At 50.0% G+C, this 10642-nt stretch overlaps 1 long non-coding RNA gene across 1 annotated transcript in view; it reads left to right on the top strand.

Annotated features, from left to right (window-relative positions):
* LOC118159247 overlaps positions 1-7619 on the top strand; it is a 9174-nt gene extending 1555 nt beyond the window's left edge. The window contains exons 2-3 of the long non-coding RNA XR_004747056.1: positions 5336-5340; positions 7610-7619. This is a non-coding gene — a long non-coding RNA (uncharacterized LOC118159247). The remainder of the gene's footprint in view (positions 1-5335; positions 5341-7609) is intronic.
* The last annotated feature ends 3023 nt before the right edge of the window (positions 7620-10642 follow it).

Raw genomic sequence — 10642 nt, 5'->3', positions numbered from 1 at the left:
GCGGGGCGAGCAGGCGGGGCGAGCAGGCGGGGCGAGCAGGCGGGGCGGAGCGCTCTCCTCCGCCCGTACGTAACACCTCCTCAACGACAGCCGTTATTGAGGCGATAATGGTCTCCACCAGGCACGGTGCGCTCTCCAGGAAGTCGGTACACACCCAGACCGACTACCCGTTGAAAAGTGCAGCGGTTCAGGCCACCGGATGCAGGGAGTGTCTGAGCCTGTTGCTGCCATTGGCAGGAGGCGGATAAACTGTGTGTGTGAGGTGTGAGCAGGTGGATGACCTGGTCCACATGGTGGCGGAGCTCAAGGAGGAGGTGGAGAGGTTGAGGGATATCAGGGAGTGTGAGCGGGAGATCGACTGGTGGAGCGACTCCCTGCAGGGCCTCAAGGAGAGGTACCGGGGTGAGACACCCCAAATGGGGGTGGACCCCCTGCCCTGTGGCCGTCAGGCAGAGGGAGGGGATCTGGGAGTTGAGGAGGAATGGAAAAAGGTCCCTGCTCGACATGGCAGGCGATGCCCTCCCCTTCCGGCCCCACCTTCCCAGGTGCCCTTACGCAACAGGTTTGAGGCCCTGGAGATGGAGAGACCGGTGGGTGAGGAAGAGGTAGCAAGTGTACCCAGGAGGATGCCTAGGGCGAGGACGTCGACTCCACGCCTCAGGACTGCCTCCACCAAGAAAGACAGAAGGGTGATTGTTGTGGGAGACTCTCTCCTCAGGGGAACAGAGGGCCCTATTTGTCGGCCTGACCCTACCCGTAGGGAAGTCTGCTGCCTCCCTGGGGCCAGGGTCAGGGACGTTGCCAGGAAGCTTCCCAACCTGGTTCGCCCCTCTGACTATTATCCTCTTTTGATAGTCCAGGCAGGTAGTGATGATGTTGAAGAGAGAAGCCTGAGGGCTATTAAACGAGACTTTAGGGGACTGGGATGGTTAGTGGATGGAGCGGGAGTGCAGGTGGTGTTTATGTCCATCCCTACGGTGGCAGGGAGGGGTACAGAGAGGACACAAAAAGCCCACCTGTTAAACACGTGGCTCAGGGGCTGGTGCCAAGACGGAAATCTTGGGTTTTTCGACCATGGGGCACTTTACTCGACACCCGGCCTGATGGCCGCAGACGGGTCCCTATCTTTTAGGGGAAAACGGATCCTGGGCCAGGAGCTGGCAGGGCTCATTGATAGGGCTTTAAATTAGGTAAGAAGGGGGATGGGGCTGAAGCAAGGTTTGCTGGAGCTGTGCCAGGGGGAACAATAGCAAGGCCAGGGGATAAGGCAATGGCCCAGCTGAAGTGCATCTACACCAATGCACGCAGCATGGGTAACAAACAGGAGGAGCTGGAAGCCATTGTGCAGCAGGCAGGCTACGACTTGGTTGCCATCACCGAGACGTGGTGGGACCACTCTCATGACTGGAGTGCTGCAATGACTGGCTATAAACTCTTCAGAAGGGACAGGCAGCACAGAAGGGGTGGAGTGGCTCTCTATATTAGAGAGTCTTTCGATGTTGTAGAACTCGAGGCTGGGCATGGCAAAGTCGAGTCCCTTTGGGTTAGGATTGGCGGGGCCAACAAGGCTAGCGTCCTGGTCGGGGTCTGTTACAGACCGCCAAACCAGGACGAGGAGACGGATGAGGAGTTCTACAGGCAGCTGGCAGAAGTTGCGAAATCGTCAGCGCTGGTTCTCGTGGGGGACTTCAACTTCCCAGACATATCCTGGAAGCACAACACAGCCCAGAGGAAGCAGTCTAGGAGGTTTCTGGAGAGCGTGGAAGATAGCTTCCTGACACAGCTGGTTAGTGAGCCTACCAGGGGTGGCGCCCCGCTAGACCTTCTCTTCACAAACAGAGAAGGACTGGTGGAGGATGTGATTGTCGGGAGCTGTCTTGGGCAGAGTGACCATGAAATGGTGGAGTTCTCTATTCTTGGCAAGGCCAGGAAGGGGACCAGTAAAACCACTGTATTGGACTTTCGGAGGGCTGACTTTGTGCTGCTGAGGTCACTGGTTGGTAGAGTCCCTTGGGAGGTGGTTCTGAAGGGCAGAGGAGTCCAGGAAGGCTGGGCGCTCTTCAAGAGGGAAATCTTAATGGCGCAGGAACGGTCTGTCCCCACGTGCCCAAAGACGAGCTGGCGGGGAAGAAGACCAGCCTGGCTGAACAGAGAATTGTGGCTTGAGCTTAGAAGAAAAAAGAGGGTTTATAATCTTTGGAAAAGTGGGTAGGCCACTAGGGAGGACTATAAGGATATCGCGAGGCTGTGCAGGGACAAAATTAGAAAAGCCAAAGCTCATCTGGAGCTGAATCTGGCTACTGCTGTTAAAGATAACAAAAAATGTTTTTATAAATACATCAACACGAAAAGGAGGACTAAGGAGAATCTCCATCCTTTACTGGGTGCGGGGGGAAACGTAGTTACAAGAGATGAGGAAAAGGTGGAGGTGCTTAATGCCTTCTTCGCCTCAGTCTTTAACGGCAATACCGATTGTTCTCTGGATACCCAGTACCCTGAACTGGTGGAAGGGGATAGGGAGAGAGATGTGGCCCTCACTATCCATGAAGAAATGGTTGGTGACCTGCTACGGCACTTGGATGTGCACAAGTCGATGGGGCCGGATGGGATCCACCCAAGGGTACTGAGAGAACTGGCAGAGGTGCTGGCCAAGCCGCTTACCATCATTTATCAACAGTCCTGGCTATCGGGGGAGGTCCCAGTTGACTGGCGGCTAGCAAATGTGACGCCCATCTACAAGAAGGGCCGAAGGACTGACCCGGGAAACTGCAGGCCTGTCAGTTTGACCTCAGTGCCAGGGAAGCTCATGGAGCAGATTATCTCGAGAGTCATCACGCAGCACTTGCAGGGCAAGCAGGCGATCAGGCCCAGTCAGCATGGGTTTATGAAGGGCAGGTCCTGCTTGACGAACCTGATCTCCTTCTATGACCAAGTGACGCGCTGGGTGGATGAGGGAAAGGCTGTGGATGTGGTCTACCTTGACTTCAGCAAGGCTTTTGACACCATTTCCCACAGCATTCTCCTCAAGAAACTGGCTGCTCTTGGCTTGGACTGGCGCATGCTTCGTTGGGTTAGAAACTGGCTGGATAGCCGGGCCAAAAGAGTCGTGGTAAATGGAGTCAAATCCAGTTGGAGGCCGGTCACTAGTGGCGTTCCCCAGGGCTCGGTGCTGGGGCCGGTCCTCTTCAATATCTTCATCGATGATCTGGATGAGGGCATTGAGTGCACCCTCAGTAAGTTTGCAGATGACACCAAGTTACGTACGTGCCTCGATCTGCTTGAGGGTAGGAAGGCTCTGCAGGAGGATCTGGAGAGGCTGGACCGATGGGCTGAGGTCAACTGCATGAAGTTCAACAAGGCCAAGTGCCGGGTCCTGCACCTGGGGCGCAATAACCCCAAGCAGAGCTACAGGCTGGGAGATGAGTGGTTGGAGAGCTGCCAGGCAGAGAAGGACCTGGGAGTGATGGTTGATAGTTGGCTGAATATGAGCCAGCAGTGTGCTCAGGTGGCCAAGAAGGCCAACAGCATCCTGGCCTGTATAAGAAACAGTGTGGCCAGCAGGGCTAGGGAGGTGATTGTCCCCCTGTACTCGGCTCTGGTGAGGCCGCACCTCGAGTACTGTGTTCAGTTTTGGGCCCCTCACTACAAGAAGGACATGGAGGTGCTTGAGTGAGTCCAGAGAAGGGCTACGAAGCTGGTGAGGGGTCTGGAGAACAAGTCTTACGAGGAGCGGCTGAGGGAGCTGGGCTTGTTCAGCCTGGAGAAAAGGAGGCTCAGGGGTTACCATATTGCACTCTACAGGTACCTCAAGGGAGGCTGTAGCGAGGTGGGGGTTGGTCTATTCTCCCACGTGCCTGGTGACAGGACGAGGGGGAATGGGATTAAGTTGCGCCAGGGGAGTTTTAGGTTGGATCTTAGGAAGAACTTCTTTACCGAAAGGGTTGTTAGACACTGGAATGGGCTGCCCAGGGAAGTGGTGGAGTCACCATCCCTGGAGGTCTTTAAAAGACGTTTAGATGTAGAGCTTAGGGATATGGTTTAGTGGGGACTGTTAGTGTTAGGTCAGAGGTTGGACTTGATGATCTTGAGGTCTCTTCCAACCTAGAAGATTCTGTGATAAGATGACCAGTGCAGATGATCTCCTTGGCCACCACATTCAAAGACAATAAAATAAATAAAAATCAGGGTTTAGGAAAAATCTATGTATTTGTTGTACAAATTGCAATTGCTTGTATGACTATCATTCTGAATAATTGACTAACATCCTGAATAATTGTTTCACATTCTGTTAAACAATGTGTGTACTGTCAGTAAATGTGATATGCCCATGAACATGCACAACTTGTGCAGCACTGAACGTAGTACTAAATCCTGGGATCTTATTTATCACAGAATCACAGAATAGTCCAACTCCCACCTCGCTACAGCCTCCCTTCAGGTACCTGTAGAGTGCAATAAGGTCACCCCTGAGCCTCCTCTTCTCCAGGCTAAACAGTCCCAGCTAAACAGTCCCAGCTCCCTCAGCCACTCCTCGTAAGACTTGTTCTCCAGACCCTTCACCAGCTTCGTAGCCCTTCTCTGGACTCGCTCAAGCACCTCCATATCCTTGTAGCGAGGGGCCCAAAACTGAACACAGTACTCGAGGTGCGGCCTCACCAGAGCCGAGTACAGGGGGACAATCACTTCCCTGGACCTGCTGGCCACACTGTTTCTTATACAGGCCAGGATGCTGCTGGCCTTCTTGGCCGCCTGAGCACACTGCTGGCTCATATTCAGCCAGCTGTCAACCAATACTCCCAGGTCCTTCTCTGACAGGCAGCTTTCTAACCACACATCTCCCAGCCTGTAGCGCTGTTTGGGGTTGTTGTGCCCCAGGTGCAGGACCCGGCACTTGGCCTTGTTGAACTTCATGCAGTTGGCTTCGGCCCATCGGTCCAGCCTATCCAGATCCTCCTGCAGAGCCTTCCTACCCTCGAGCAGATCGACACACGCACCTAACTGGTGTCATCTGCAAACTTGCTGAGGGTGCACTCGATCCCCTCGTCCAGATCATCGATTAAGATGTTAGAGGACTGGTCCCAGTACCGAGCCCTGGGGGACTCCACTAGTGACCGGCCTCTAACTGGATTTGACTCCATTCACCACAACTCTCTGGGCCCGGCCATCCAGCCAGCTCTTAAAAAAATGAAGTGTATGCCAGTCCAAGACACGAGCAGCCAGTTTCCTGAGGAGAATGCTGTGGGGAACAGTGTCAAATGCCTTACTGAAGTCAAGGTAGACCACGTCCACAGCCTTTCCCTCATCCACTAAGCGTGTCACCTTGTCATAGAAGGAGATCAGGTTCGTCAAGCAGGACCTGCCCTTCATAAACCCATGCTGACTAGGCCTGATTGCCTGCTTGCCCTGCAACTGCCGCATGATGACACCCAAGATAATCTGCTCCATGAGCTTCCCTAGTACTGATGTTAAACTAACAGGCCTATAGTTCCCCGGGTCTACCCTCCGGCCCTTCTTGTAGATGGGCGTCACGTTTGCTAGCTGCCAGTCGACTGGGACCTCCCCCAGTAGCCAGGACTGCCGATAAATGATGGAAAGCGGCTTGGCCAGCTCCTCCGCCAGTTCTCTCAGTACCCTCGGGTGGATCCCATCCAGCCCCATCGACTTGCGTACATACAAATGCTGTAGCAGGTCGCCAACCATTTCCTCGTGGATTGTGGGGGCCACATTCTGCTCCCCATCCCCTTCCACCAGCTCAGGGTACTGGGTATCCAGAGAACAACTGGTTTTGCTGTTAAAGGCTGAGGCAAAGAAGGCGTTAAGCACCTCAGCTTTTTCCTCAGCTCTGATTACTAAGTTTCCCCCCACATCCAGTAAAGGGTGGAGATTCTCCTTAGTCCTCCTTTTTGTGTTGATGTATTTATAAAAACATTTTTTGTTGTCTTTAACAGCAGTGGCCAGATTGAGCTCCAGATGAGCTTTGGCCTTTCTGATTTTGTCCCTGCACCCCCTCACAGCATCCTTGTAGTCCCCCTGAGTGGCCCGCCCTCTTTTCCAAAGATTATAAACCTTCTTTTTTCTCCTAAGCTCGAGCCACAGCTCTGTGCTCAGCCAGGCCGGTCTTCTTCCACGCCGGCTCGTCTTTGGGCACGTGGGGACAGACCGCTCCTGAGCCATTAAGATTTCTTTCTTGAAGAGCGCCCAGCCCTCCTGGGCTCCTCTGCCTTTCAGTACCGCCTCCCAAGGGACTCTGCCAACCAGTGTCTTGAACAGCTCAAAGTCAGCCCTCCGGAAGTCCAAGAGAGCGGTTTTACTGATCCCCTTCCTGACTTTGCCGAGTATCGAGAACTCTACCATTTTGTGGTCACTCTGCCCAAGACAGCCCCCGACCAGCACGTCTCCCACCAGTCCTTCTCTGTTAGTGAACAGAAGGTCTAGCGGGGCACCTCCCCTGGTAGGCTCGCCAACCAGCTGCGTCAGGAAGTTATGTTCCACGCTCTCCAGAAACCTCCTGGACTGCTTTCTCTGGGCTGTGTTGTGTTTCCAGGATATGTCTGGGAAGTTAAAGTCCCCCACAAGAACAAGCGCTGACGATTTCGCAACTTCTGCCAGCTGCCTGTAGAACTCCTCATCCGTCCCCTCATCCTGGTTTGGCAGTCTATAACAGACCCCCTCCAGGATGCTTCCCTTGTTGGCCTTTCCGCTGATCCTAACCCATAGCGACTCCACCTTGTCATTCCCAGCCTCAAGTTCGACGACGTCAAAACACTCTAATATAGAGAGCCACTCCACCACCCCTTCCGTGCTGCCTGTCCCTTCTGAAGAGCCTATAGCCAGACATTGCAGCACTCCAGTCATGAGAGTGGTCCCACCACATTTCCGTGATGGCAACCAAGTCATAGCCTGTGTGCTGCACAATGGCTTCCAGCTCCTCCTGCTTGTTGCCCATGCTGCGTGCATTAGTGTAAATGCACTTCAGCTGGGCCTTAGCCTTTTCCCCCGGCCTTGCCACTGTTCCCCCTGGCACACCTCCAACAGGCTTTGTTTCATCCCCGCCCCCCTTCTCACCTAGTTTAAAGCCCTCTCAATGAGCCCTGACAGCTCCTGGGCCAGGATCCGTTTTCCCCTTGGGGACAGTTGGGACCCATCTGCGGCCATCAGGCCAGGTGCCGAGTAGAGCGCCCCGTGGTCAAAGAACCCAAAACTTCTGTGTTGGCACCAGCCTCTGAGCCACGTGTTTATCAGGTGGGCTTTTCATGTCCTCTCTGAACCATTCCCTGCCACTGTAGGAATGGACGAATGTGGGAAAGGAATTTGCAGGTGGCTTTGTGCTGCTTCCCACGTCCTTGTATTAGAGATAATGAGGAAACAAGCTAGAGACAAGTGCATGGAGAAGCTAGACCAATTATAAGTTGTTATCGGCGCATGCTGTAGTTAGTTGCCTATATATACTCTGTGAGAACCTGCAATAAAGGAGGACGATTATACTCGCATCGAGGTTGCATCGTTACTCCGGTCCGTTTCCCTTTCCGACAACATCTGGTAGCAGAGGATGGTTACGCACCAGACAGTCCAGCGCGACTAAGTCTCCGAGACTGCGGTAAGCAGCTAGAGGAGGAGGGGATTGGGAAAATAAACGGCTGAGAGGGTGCTGCATGGCAGACATGGGTCAGGATCGCTCCCTACCTCTCAGAGGAGGCACAGCCATGGAAGTGGAGGCTGCTGCATTGTTGCTCGCTGGAATACTCTCTAAGAGAGGTATCGAGACAACGGGAAATTAAACAGCTGAGAGGGTGCTGCTTGGCAGACACGGGTCAGGGTCGCTCCCTACCTCTCAGAGGAAGCACAGCCATGGAAGTGGAGGCTGCTGCATTGTTGCTTGCTGGAATACTCTCTAAGAGAGGTATTGAGACAACGGGAAAGAAACTGATCAAATTGATCAAGTTGGGACAACGATGGGGACATTTTAGAGAGACTGCCTTGCTGTTCCCTGTTACGGAATGGCGGGAGTTCGGGAATACCATGTGGGAAAGGACTATAACAGGGGATTAAAAAGATGAAAAGGAGGTGAAAACTGTCTGTGAGTTGTGACGAACGGTATTAGAGACACTAAAGGCTATGGAGGCGGAGAAGGAGGTTGCCTGCGCCGTGGCCCAGATGTCAACATTAGGAGCGGCAGCCCTTGCAGAACTGTTGCTGACTTTTAACGCACATTGCGGGTGAGAACTCTGGGGATGCCCCTCTAAATCATGCGGAAGTCCCACCATCGGGCGCGGAAAAGACGGAAGTTGGCGGGGCCAGGTCAAAGCAGAGATCTGAGCCGCTTGCGGAAGTAACACCCCAGGACAACCACGGGGGATGTCCTGCACCACCCACAGGAGAGGGAGGAGAGGCGTGCCGACCTCCGCCCTCGGCTCCGTCGCTGCTGCTGCCCCCCCGCCACCACCCCCCACCCCCGGGTCGGCCCCGATCTTCCCTCTCTGCTTCGCTCCGCTGCGCCCGCCGAACCGAGCGGCTCTGCCGCTGTTGCTAACCCCCACCCCCGGGCCGCCCCACCCCCCTCAGCCCGACCAGTCTGTCTGCTGGCGTTGCCGACGGCAGCCCGGCCAAGGCTTCAAACCTCCTACCCCAGATTTGTGATAACTCCTTATGGTTTCTACAATAAATAAATAAATAAATAAATAAAATAATAAAAAAATAAAAAAGACAACAAATAGAAAAATGAAAAAAAAAGACAAAAAAGAGACACAAAGAAAAGAAAAAAAGAAAAAATAGAAAAAAAAGGAAAAAAAGACTAAACAAAAAAAGAAAAAAATAAAGAAAAAGAAAGAAAAAAGGAAAAGAAGGAAAAAAGGAAACAAAAAAGAAAAAAAAAGAAAAAAAAGAAAAAATAGAAAATGGAAAAAAGGGAAAAAGGAAAAAAAAATTTTTTTTAAAGAAAAAAGAAAAAATAGAAATAAAAAGAAAGAAAAAAGAGAGAACGAAAAAAGGAAAGGAAAAAAAAGAAAAAAAGAAAAAAGAAAAAGAAAAAAATGAAAGAAAAAAAGGAAACAAAAAGGAAAAAAATAGAAAAAAATAGGGAAAAAAGGAAAGAAAAAAAGAAAAAAAAAGATAAAAGAGAAAAAGAAATAAAAAGAAAAAAAGAGAAAGAAAAAAGGAAAAAAAAAGAAAAAAATGAAAAAAGGAAAGAAACAGAAAAAAAATATTAAAAGGGAAAAAAAAGGAAAAAAAAAAGAAAAAAGAAAAAAATAGAAAAAATAAAAAAAAAGAAAGAAAAAAACAGGGGAAACTGGTTACAAGATACCAAGAGGAGGAATGTTTGAGTATGTCAGTGGAGCCAGCTTCTTTGAAGAGCTCCTGGAATGGTTTGGGTTTGGCCTTGCCTGCTGCACCATCGAAAGCCTTGCATTTGCATTGTGTACACTTTTTATCTTGGGCTCTCAGGCAAAGCAACACCACCAGTGGTACCTTGAGAAATTTGAAGACTACCCAAAGGACAGAAAAATTCTGATTCCATTTGTGTATTAACAGATGCTTTGAATACCATCAGGTTCTGGTGGTGACGCTGTTTTTGAAATGGTTACGGTTTGGAACAACTAACACTTCACAAGTGTTAGCCAGTTAACATACTCTGTTCACTAGTGACAAAGCCTTGCGCTGCTATTAGTTACTGCTTTTCTTCTTAATGGAACCCCCAAATCTGATGGACATGGTGAACAGGAATGAAAGTGCTTTTGCAACAACACAGCACCGTTGTGAATACATAAGGCAAGATGACTGAATTCACATCATGGGAACTACTGTACAGGATTTCTGATGTTTCATTTTCAGCCTATAGAGTGTTTGGGTATTACCCATCTGATCTAGCCATGTCCTGAGGATTGTGCAGTGAGCCCAGTCACCCTTAGTGTATAATTTGGCTGGTGCATTTTGCCTCTTACTTGCCTGCATACATAAATGGGGTTGATTTGTCTTGCCTTCCTAATTTTCTTCCCCTTGCCCCCATTTCTAGGAGAATTGATGCAGACCAAAGACATTGAATTAATATAGTTGCTGTTAGGTGAGAAATGTTCTTCCTGCTCTCTGCACTCTTGCACAGATATGAACACTATATAGGTAAAATGTAATACTGTTTACACCAATGGCTGTAGTGGTAATTCTCCCAAATAACTGATTTAGTCATCTACCTCTAAAACTTCATAACTATCTCAAATAATATACAACATTTGTTTTTGTGTTCAGCACTATTTTTAGAGATATATTTTTTATTAAGGGTGCATTAATAGTGATAGACTGTTCTCCAAGGATTTTTACAGAATTTTCTTACTATGCAGTTTTGAAAAAGTCTTTCTTTTCCTGTTGATAACGGTCTAGTCAATCTTTATATTCAAAGTTTGGAATCTTTTAGTGCTTTCTTACTGTTTCATTAACATTAGTTCTCACATTGCTATATTTTTTTTTCTGAAGGAATCCAGAGGGTTTTTAAAGACATGGTAGAATCTCAAGTATACAGACTTCTGAGTTTGGGCACATCTATGTCCTTTGAATATTTGTGATATTAAAGAGAATTTTTTATAATTGCAAAAAAGTCAGGTCTTCCGCAGAAACCCTCAAGAAAAAAAAAAAAAAAAAGAAAAAAAAAAAA

Source organism: Oxyura jamaicensis, unplaced genomic scaffold, assembly GCF_011077185.1.
Source record: "Oxyura jamaicensis isolate SHBP4307 breed ruddy duck unplaced genomic scaffold, BPBGC_Ojam_1.0 oxyUn_random_OJ69018, whole genome shotgun sequence".
NCBI lineage: Eukaryota > Metazoa > Chordata > Aves > Anseriformes > Anatidae > Oxyura > Oxyura jamaicensis.
The sequence above is the reverse complement of the archived record's forward strand: the minus strand, read 5'-3'. Positions and strand labels throughout refer to the sequence as shown.